Genomic DNA, 9,540 nt, shown 5'->3' on the forward strand with positions numbered 1-9,540 from the left:
ACTATCACAAAGCAAATCCACAGTGATCAAGTAGACTATATTCCTGGGATGCAATGTTGATTCAACATAGGAAAATCAATAAATGTGATTTATCACAAAAGCAGAACTAAAAACAAAAACCACATGATCTCCTGAATAGATGCAGAAAAGGCTTTTGATAAAACTCAACATCCCTTCATGTTAAAAACCCTCAACAAACTAGGCATCAAAGGAACACACCTCAAAATAATAAGAGCCATCTATAATGAACCCACAGCCAACATCATACTGAATAGCAAAAACTGGAAGGTTGAGAACTGGAACAAGACAAGGATGCCTACTCTCACCACTCTATTCAACATAATACTAGAAGTCCTAGCCAGAGTAATCAGGCAAGACAAAGAAATAAAAGACATCCAAATAGGAGAGGAAGTCAAACTATCTCTCTTCATAGATGTTATGATCCTATACCAAGAAAACCCCATTGTATCTGCTCTAAGGCATCTAGATCTGATAAACAACTTCATAAAAGTTCAGAATAAAAAAAAATCAATGTGTAAAAATTCGTAGCATTTCTGTACACAATAACATCCAAGCTGGGAGTCAAATTAAGAACACAATCACATTCACAATAGCCACAAAAATAATAAAATACCTGGGCATACAGCTAACCAGGGAGGTGAAAGATCTCTACAATGAGAATTACAAAACACTGCTGAAAGAAATCAGACACAACACAAGCAAATGGAAAAACATTCCATGCTCATGGGTAGGAAGAATTAACGTTGGTAAAATGGCCATACTACCCAAAACAGATTCATTGCTATTTCTATGAAACTACCAATGACATTTTTTTCACAGAATAAGAAGATACCATTCTAAAATTCAAATGAAACCAAAAAAGAACCTAGGTATTCAAAACAATCCTAAGCAAAAAGAACAAAGTCAGAGGCATCACACTACCCAACTTCAAACCATACCACAAGGCTAAAGTAACCAAAACAGCATGGTACTGTTACAAAAACAGACACATAGACCAATGGAACAGGTTAGAGAATTCAGAAATAAAGTTGCACATCTATAATTACCTGATTTTCAACAAAGCTGACAATAATAAGCAATTGGGAAGGGAATACCTATTCAATAAATGGTGCTGGGATAGAGGACTAGCCATATGCTGAAGATTGAAACTGTACTCCTTCCTTTCACCATATACAAAAGTCAACTCAAGATGATAAAAAGACCTAAAACTTTAAAAACCTAAAATTTGTAAAACCTAAAACTTTAAGAACCCTAGAAGAAAACCTATGAAATACCATTCTGGACATCAGCCCTGACAAAAATTTCATGAGGAAAACACCAAAAGCAATTGTAACAAAAAGAAAAATTGACAAGTGGGACTTAGTTAAACTAAAGAGCTTCAGCACAGCAAAATAAAGTAACAATAGAGAAAAAAGAAGACCTACAAAATGGGAGAAAATATTTGCAAACTACGCATCCAACAAAGGTCAAATATTCAGATTCTGTGAGGAACTTAAACTAATAAACAAAAAACAAACAACCACATTAAAAATGAGCAAAGGACATGAACAGACACTTCTCAAGAGAAGACATACACACACCCAACAATCATATGAAAAATTGCTCAACATCACTAATCATTAGAGAAATGCAAATCAAAACCGCAATGAGATACCGTCTCACACTAATCAGAATGGCGATCATGAAAAAATAAAAATGTAGCAGATGTTGGTGAGGTTGTGGAGAAAAGGATATGTTCATACACTGCTGGTGGGAAAGTAAATTAGTTTAGCCACTGTGGAAAGCTGTTTGGAGATCTCTCAAAGGACTTAAAACAGAACTACCATTCGACCTAGCATTATATTACATACCCAAAGGAATATAAATCATTCTACCATAAAGATACACACGTGGACAAGTTTGCTGCAGCATTATTAGCAATAGCAAAGACATGTAATCAAACTAGATGCCCATCAATGGTAGACTGGATAAGGAAAATGTACGACATATACACCATGCAATATTATATCATAAAAATGAATGAAATCATGTCATTTGCAGCAACATGGATAGAGCTGGAGGCCATTATCCTAAGTGAATTCATGCAAGAATAGAAAACCAAATAAACATTGAGTGAAGATAGACACAAAAAACAGAACAATAGATACTGAGTCCTTCTTGAGGTTGGAGGGTGGGAGAAGGGTGAGGATTGAAAAATTACCTATCAGATACTATGTTCACTACATGGGTGACAAAATAATCGGTACACCAAACCCCTGTGATATAAAATTTACCCATGTAACAAACCTGTATGTGTATTCCCTGAACCTAAAATAAAAGTTGGAAACAAAAAATAGTTTTTTCCCTTCAGCACTTTAAATATGTCATGCTACTTCCTCCATGCCTATAAGGTTTCCACTGAAACGTCTACTGTCAGTTGTATTGGAGATCCATTGCACGTTTTTTGTTTCTTTTCTCTTGCTGCTTTTAGCATCCTTCCTTTATCCTTGACCTTTTTTGATTATTAAATGTCTTCAGGTAGTCCTACTTGGGTTAAATCTGCTTAATGTTCTATAATCTTCTTGTACTTGAATATTGATATTGTTCTTTAGGTTCAGCAAGTTATGTTATTACGCCTTTGAAAAACTTTCTACCCCCATCTCTCTCTCTACCTTCTCTTTAAGGTCAACAACTCTTAGGTCTGCTCTTTTAAGGTTATTTTCTAGATCTTGTAGGCATGCTTCATTCTTTTTTACTCTTCTGTCTCCTTTGTGTATTTTCAAATAGCCTGTCTTTAAGCTCACTAATTCTTTCTTCTGCTTCGTCAATTATCTTATGACTGTAATACATTCTTCAGTATGTCTATTGCACTTTTCAGCTTCAGAATTTCTGCTTAATTCTTTTTAATTATTTTAAATTTTGTTAAATTTATCCAATAGAATTCTGAATTCCTTCTCTATGTTATCTTGAATTATGTTGATTTTCCTCAAAGCAGGTATTCTGAATTCCCTGTCTGAAAGGTCACATATCTCTGTCTCTGCAGCATTGGTTCCTGGTGTCTTATTTAGTTCATTTGGTGAGGTCATGTTTTTCTAGATGGTCTTGATACTTGACCATCTAGTTCATTGGTGTCTGGGCATTGAAGAGTTAGTGTTTCATATAGTTCTCACCATCTGGGCTTGTTTGTAGTAGTACTTTTTGGAAAGGATTTCCAGGTATTCTAATAAATTTGGATATTGTAATCCAAGTTTTTGATCACTGCGGCTGCATTTGCAACAGGGGAAACTCCAAACCAAGTAATACTGTGGCTCTTGCAAGCTTACAGAGGTACCACCTTGGTGGTGTTGGATAAGGTCCGGAAGAATTATCTGGATTACCAGGCAAAGACTGTTGTTCTTTCTCCTTACTTCCTCCCAGATGAGTAGAGTCTCTCACTCTGTGCTGAGCTGTCTGGAGCTGGGGGAGCAGAGCAGTGACACAAGCACCCCTGTGGTCACCACCACTAGGACTTCACTGGGTCAGATCTGAAGCCAGCACAGCACTGGATGTAGCCCAAGACCTGTGGCAACTACTGCCTGACTACTGCCTATGTTCACTCAAGGCCCTAGGGCTCTACAATCAGTAGGTGGCAAAGCCAGCCAGGGTGACACATTCTCCCCAGCCTTAGGCTGGTCCAGAGATGGAAGCCCATACTGCAAGTAGGGTATTAAACACCTAACTCTTCAACATCCAGGTGCCAGAGCCTGGAGTTGGAAACCTTAGGAAACTACCTGGTGCTCTCTTTTACTGTGGCTGAGCTGGCACCCAAGCCACAAGACAGAGTTCTTCCCATTCTTCCCTCCCCTTTCCACAAACAGAGGGGTCTCTCACCCTGGCTACCACTGCCCCAGACCCACAGGGAGTACTGCCAGGCTATCACTGATCTTCACTCAAGGGCTAAGGGCTCTTCGGGCAGCTTGTTGTGAATGCTGCAAGGTCTGGGACTCTCTCTTCAGAGGAGTGGGCCCCCTCTGGCCCAGGGCAGTCCAGAAATGCCATCCAAGAGCCAAGGCCTGGAATTGGGAACCCAAGAGCCTGCCTGCTATTTTACCCCACTGCGGCCAACCTCATACCCAAGCTCCAAGACTAAGTCCCCTTTATTCTTCCCCCTCTGTTTCTCAAGCAGAAGGAGTCTCTCCTCATAGCCACCACAGCTAGGAATATGCTGGGTCACACCTGAAGCCAAGGCCCATGGAATATACTACCTGGTTACTGTTGCTGATCATTCAGGGCCCAAAGGTTCTTTCCATGACTGGGTCCTTCACTTCAAGGTGGTGGGGTCTCTTCTGTCCCAGGGTGTGTCTAGAAATGTTGTCTGGGAGCTAGAGCCTGGAATAGGGGCCCCAGGACTCTGCCCAGCACCCTATTCTACTGTAGCTGAGCTGATATTCAAGTTGCAAGACAAAGCCCTCTTTATTCCTCCCTCTCCTTTCCTCAAACAGAGGGAAGGAGTCTCTCCTGGAGCTGTGAGCTGCGCTGCCAGGGGTTGGAAGAGGGGTGAGACAAGCACTCCCTTGGCAACCCTTGCTGGGGATTCACTAGGTCATGTGCGCCACAAGTCCACTGGCTCTGAGCCCAGCATAGCGTCAGGACTTGCCTGGGAATTGCAGTCTTTGTGGCCTAGACTGCCTTTTGAGTTTCTTTAGTACCCAAGAGCTGTTTAGCCCATGTTGGTGAGACTTGCAAGAACTAAACTTTTGAACATTAGGATGGGCAATTCTCCTCTGGCTAGGCCTGGTCTAAATGCTCCCTCTGTGGGTGCTGACTGAGTTCTGCCTGGTGTTGCTTTCCACTACGGCAGGGCAGGACAATGCCAAGTCCCACAATCCCTTTGCTGTCCCTTACCGAAGCACACAGATTCTCTCTCCATGCCATGCGTCCACTGCTGCTGGAGTGTTGGGGTGAGGGGGGAGGAGTTGCATCAGCAATTCAAGACTGTCTTTTCTACCTTCTTAGGTGTCCCTTTCAGTGATATAAAACTAAAATAGTGTACTGTGATGGCTTACCTGATTTTTGGTTCTTATGAAGATGCTTTTTTGTGTGGATAGTCACACAACTTGGTGGTGTTCCTGTGGGGAGAATGATAGGTGAAGGCTTCTATTCAGCCATCCTGTTCCCCTGTTCTGAAAGGTTTTGTAGAGGAGCAATAGTGTATGTGATACTTTGTAAAGATCTCTTTGTCTGGGACTGTAATATAAAGTTCCATTTTTTTATGTTCTGATGCCTTTTATACGTGTGACTGTGACATTTAGTTAGATCATTCTGGTGGCAGTGAAGAAAAAGTATTTGAGGGAGATTAAACTAAAAGCATGAATACCAGCTGGGACGATACTGAAGTAAAGCAATGATATAGTAATAGGGAGGAAGAAAATGATTTAAATCAGATGGATTTTTCATTATGTACATTTGTTTATATTATATACATACTAAATGTGTGTGTTTGTGTGTGTAAATGTGTGTGTGTGTCTGTGTGTATAATTGTTAAGACTTGGTGGTTGTGGAGTGGCTGTGAGAGAGTGGTGAGAGTACGGCATGACCCCAGGATTTTGGTTTGACTGTGTCGGCGGATGGTGCTAAACCCTGAAATATAGAACACAAAAGGAGGGAACGAGTTGAGGCAATAAGCATGATCTGAGTTTCAAATATGTTGCCCTTGATACATCCATGGAATATTCCAGTAGCAATGTTGGTCACACCAGTTTCAGATCCCAGGGAGGTCAGTCCAGAACCAAGAATTTGAGAGTCATCAGCAGAAGAGGTGGAAGCTAAACTCTAAGGGCAGCATATGTCATCAAGGAACTTGACACTGGGGATGAGAAACTAAAAAAACTAAGTACTGAGAAACAAAGGATCGGAAGGATAAGAACCATGGTAGTCAAAGGAGGAGAGAATCTCAAGAAGAGATGAGTGATCAGCAGGGCCAGATGCATTGAGATGATCAAATAAAGTAGGACCTGATGTATCTTTTATGTGTAGCAAAATAGAGTCAGGGATGACTGTATTAGTCTGGGTTCTCCAGAAAAACAGAACCAGTAAGAAATTAGATGTAGATGGACATGTATTTCAAGAAATTAGCTCATGTGATTATGGAGGCTGAGTCCCAAGATCTGCAGTTGACAAACTGTGGACCCAGACTACAGTTCCAGTATAAGTCTGAGTCCAAAGTTAGGAGAAGACTAGTGCCCCAGCTCCAAGACAGGTAGAGAGAGTAAGTTCTCCCTCACTCATCCTCAGTCCCTCAACAGATTGGATGAGCCCTACCCACAATCTTTACTCAGCCCCCCTCATCCAGAAAGATTCCCACAGACACACTCTGGGTACTCCAGAGGGAAGAGCAAGAAATAAATGAAACTGTGGGTGTTGACTAATGTTCAAAAAATTTGGCAGAGGGCTAAAGGTGGTCACAAGGTCAAAGAGTGTATCGGCCTTTTTTTAGGACGGGAAGGTACGCATTTTATAAGTTACAGGTTTATGAGTTAATCAATCAAACTTTCCTGAGTTGGGGGGAGACCAGATTGGAAGAAATAGAGCTCAGGAAAGGAGGTTGGAGAGAGGTAGGGCAGAAGTGAGGATGAGGAAGAATCAGAGGATGAGGCTACACGTGGGAATGGAAAGTTAAGATTTCCAAAGTGGGGCTCTTCTAGGTAAAGACAAAGCCCAAGATGCAGACTTGAAAGGGGTGGCTGAAGAGGAATGGAGGTTAAGGCGACTGGAGTGGAGAAAGTCAAGGAAGCGAAAGGCTCCGGGGCTGGGTAGGTTGTTCCTGTGGCTCTTTTCTTCCCGCTGCAAGTTTCTGACCATTCTTCAGGGCCAGTATCAAAGGCCATCTTTTTAATAACTTACTGAGCCTCTCCTCCCCCTCAAGTCACTAGGGCATCCGCTTACCCAAATAAAGTATTAGCATATTTACATGGCTAGTTTAACTTATTTATCAGAATATATTAGTTCTTCATGAGTCTGAGTAATGGAGACTGTCTTATCACCCAGAATACCTCTAGAGAAATAGTTCTTTATCTTTAGTATACAAAAGGACTACCAGGTAGCTTGTTAAAAGAGCCAATTTGCCAGATTCTGATTTGGTGGGTCTGGGATAAAGCTTCAGAATCTGAATATTAACAAACATCTCAGATATCTCTAATGGGAGTATCAGGGGAGAACGTCATTAAGTCGGCACGATGCTCTATAGTTGAACCAAATTGTATGGAGAAGAATTAATGGAATAGAATCAAGTAGTCCTGAATGAATCAAGTTGCAAATGTTCACAGTCCCAGCTGCAGTTTGCGAAATAACCGGCAGGTGGCGAACGACCCACACAACTCGCAGAAATTACAGCTTCTCGGGGTCCCAGTTCCTAGACCCAAAACTGCCCAGGAGTAGAGGAGAATCCTATTTCCCAAGCAATGCTGTCAGCGACAATGGTGAGTTTCATCCGTTTGCATGTGCATCCTGATGTGCCAATGGCCGATCTCTTGCCCTAGTCCCCAGGGCTAAAGTCATGCTGACCCAATGACATTGCCTTCTGGCTACCAAGAGCCATAATCCTGGCACCAGCAAGGACTGGTCTCACTGATGACATCATTTGCCTAATGAAGGTTCTTATGGCAAGAGGGCAGTGGGAGAAGAACAGCAAACCAAGTTCGTCTATTCAAAGAGAGGAATGGTTGCCACTAGAGGATCATGTGGTCCGTGCCTGTATTCTCTATTTAGTCAGAATCAGAGGGGAGGCATCTTACTCAACCTTCTCATTTTATAGAGCCTGAGAGACGATGAGCAACTTGCCAGAGGTCACAGAGGTAGAAAGTTTCAGGATTTTCTGGGATCTGTCTCTTTAAGTGACTTGCCTTTTCATTGCACCTAACAGTAACATGTTTCAAAGGGTGTGTGTATGTTGAAATCATTAGTGTCTGCTCATGAATTATTATATAGGAGAAGCTTAGGGGTGACCATCTGGTTGGGGAAGAAGGGCTGGATGACATTAGGATGTGTTTGCATAACAGGTCCACCACTTTTACCTAGATTGTGTGTTTATGTGGGGTGGGAGATGCAGGAAGGTGGGAGGCCAAAGAGAAGGGAGCATGGGGAAGAAGATTCTCCATGGTTGCCCCCACCGCATGTTTTAATGGACTTTCTTATACATCTCCTTTAATGTCTACTAAGTCACAAATGTACTGAAGGCACTCATTGTGTCTTATCCCCCTCTGATTAGGTTTCATAGTTATTTGATGAATCAATGAGTATGTCAGCCTTGATCATTTTTAGATCTGAACAGTATTTTCTAACATCTTAGATGATTAGCATATACCTCCTGTTATCTATTTCTGTCTGTTTGTACTTATTTAACACATATCCAGTGTTTACTATGTGCACTGTTGTCAGTATTTTACAAATATCAACTTACTTAATCTTGTCTTTGTTGCTGTTTCCTAAAGAGTCCATGACAGTGAATATCTACTATTAGAAATCCTTCTCTTCCTCTCTCTTCCTCTTCCTCTCAAAAGGCCTGAAAATCAGTTACTGGTCCCTGCCCGTGCTGCAAATACTTGGCCTAGGGAAGAGTGGTGGGGAGGGATGAAATAGTTAACTAGCTGACCTGGGGGGCACAGTTTCCCTGGCAGATGCTGCGCTCAGGCTGCGGCTGCTTCCTCCTGAATCTGTTAGGAGTACACTTTCCCTTTGCCCTCGGGGCCAGCGTCCAGGTTTGCCACGGTGGTGGAGACAGCTCCAGCCACGAAGCTGATTTATAGGCCAGAGCATTCCCAGGCCGCACCGCAAGGAGTCGGGCTGAGCTTGGACTTTGGGAAGGTGGTGATGGACACAGGACACGTGGCCACACAATGGGGACACACGACTGACCTCAGTCACTTCGGTAAACTGCCCTTGCTTTCCGGAGGCGGCAGGAACGTTTCAGGAGCTCCAAGGCTCTAGGCGCCTGCATTCCTCGCCCCAGCCGGTAGTCTCCTAGCCCTGTTGAACGCAAGAGCATCCAAGGGCGCGCAAGTCCCCAAGAGCTCTCAGAGGTTCCTGACCCTGAGCGTTAAAGCCCTTCGTCGCGGATGAGACCCTTGGTGCGTTCCACCCGCTTGGGGCCTGAGACTCGCCAGGACGCACTCAGAATGAACTTTCCGCGCAGGTCAGATATAGGCACCCAGGGGTTTTGTGACGTCACAATGCCGTCTGACCCGGTGAAAGGCAAAGGAAGGGTCAAAAACGGATAGTGTGTGTGTTGTGGCTGAAGTGGGGGCATGTGAGAAGAGGAAAGTCCGAGGAATGGGGGAAGGGATTTGGGGACATGAATTTGAGAAGGAGCAATCGAGTTTGTGCGTGGGGGGGAAGCAGGATTTTTTCTTCTTCCCTCCTATATGCAAACTGTCACTTCGGGTTAGCGTGAGCCCTTATCTGGCTCATTAGCATGAGCTGTGGCTAACACGCTTAAACCCTCTAATTATTTATTATGCCGTCACGGGGCGGGTTGCAACCCCACCCCGGGGCGCACTTTCGGGA

General features: G+C 43.1%; 1 long non-coding RNA gene across 1 annotated transcript; it reads right to left on the reverse strand.

The window, feature by feature from the left end:
• Positions 1 to 2,659: 2,659 nt before the first annotated feature.
• LOC134756582 (uncharacterized) lies at positions 2,660 to 9,134 on the reverse strand. The gene is made up of 4 exons (XR_010129402.1): positions 8,893 to 9,134; positions 8,438 to 8,584; positions 5,046 to 5,108; positions 2,660 to 3,456 (listed from the first exon to the last, which is right to left on the reverse strand). It is a non-coding gene; the product is annotated as an uncharacterized lncRNA (long non-coding RNA).
• Between the last annotated feature and the right edge of the window lie 406 nt (positions 9,135 to 9,540).

This window comes from Gorilla gorilla, chromosome 10, assembly GCF_029281585.2.
Source record: "Gorilla gorilla gorilla isolate KB3781 chromosome 10, NHGRI_mGorGor1-v2.1_pri, whole genome shotgun sequence".
In the NCBI taxonomy this organism is placed as follows: domain Eukaryota; kingdom Metazoa; phylum Chordata; class Mammalia; order Primates; family Hominidae; genus Gorilla; species Gorilla gorilla.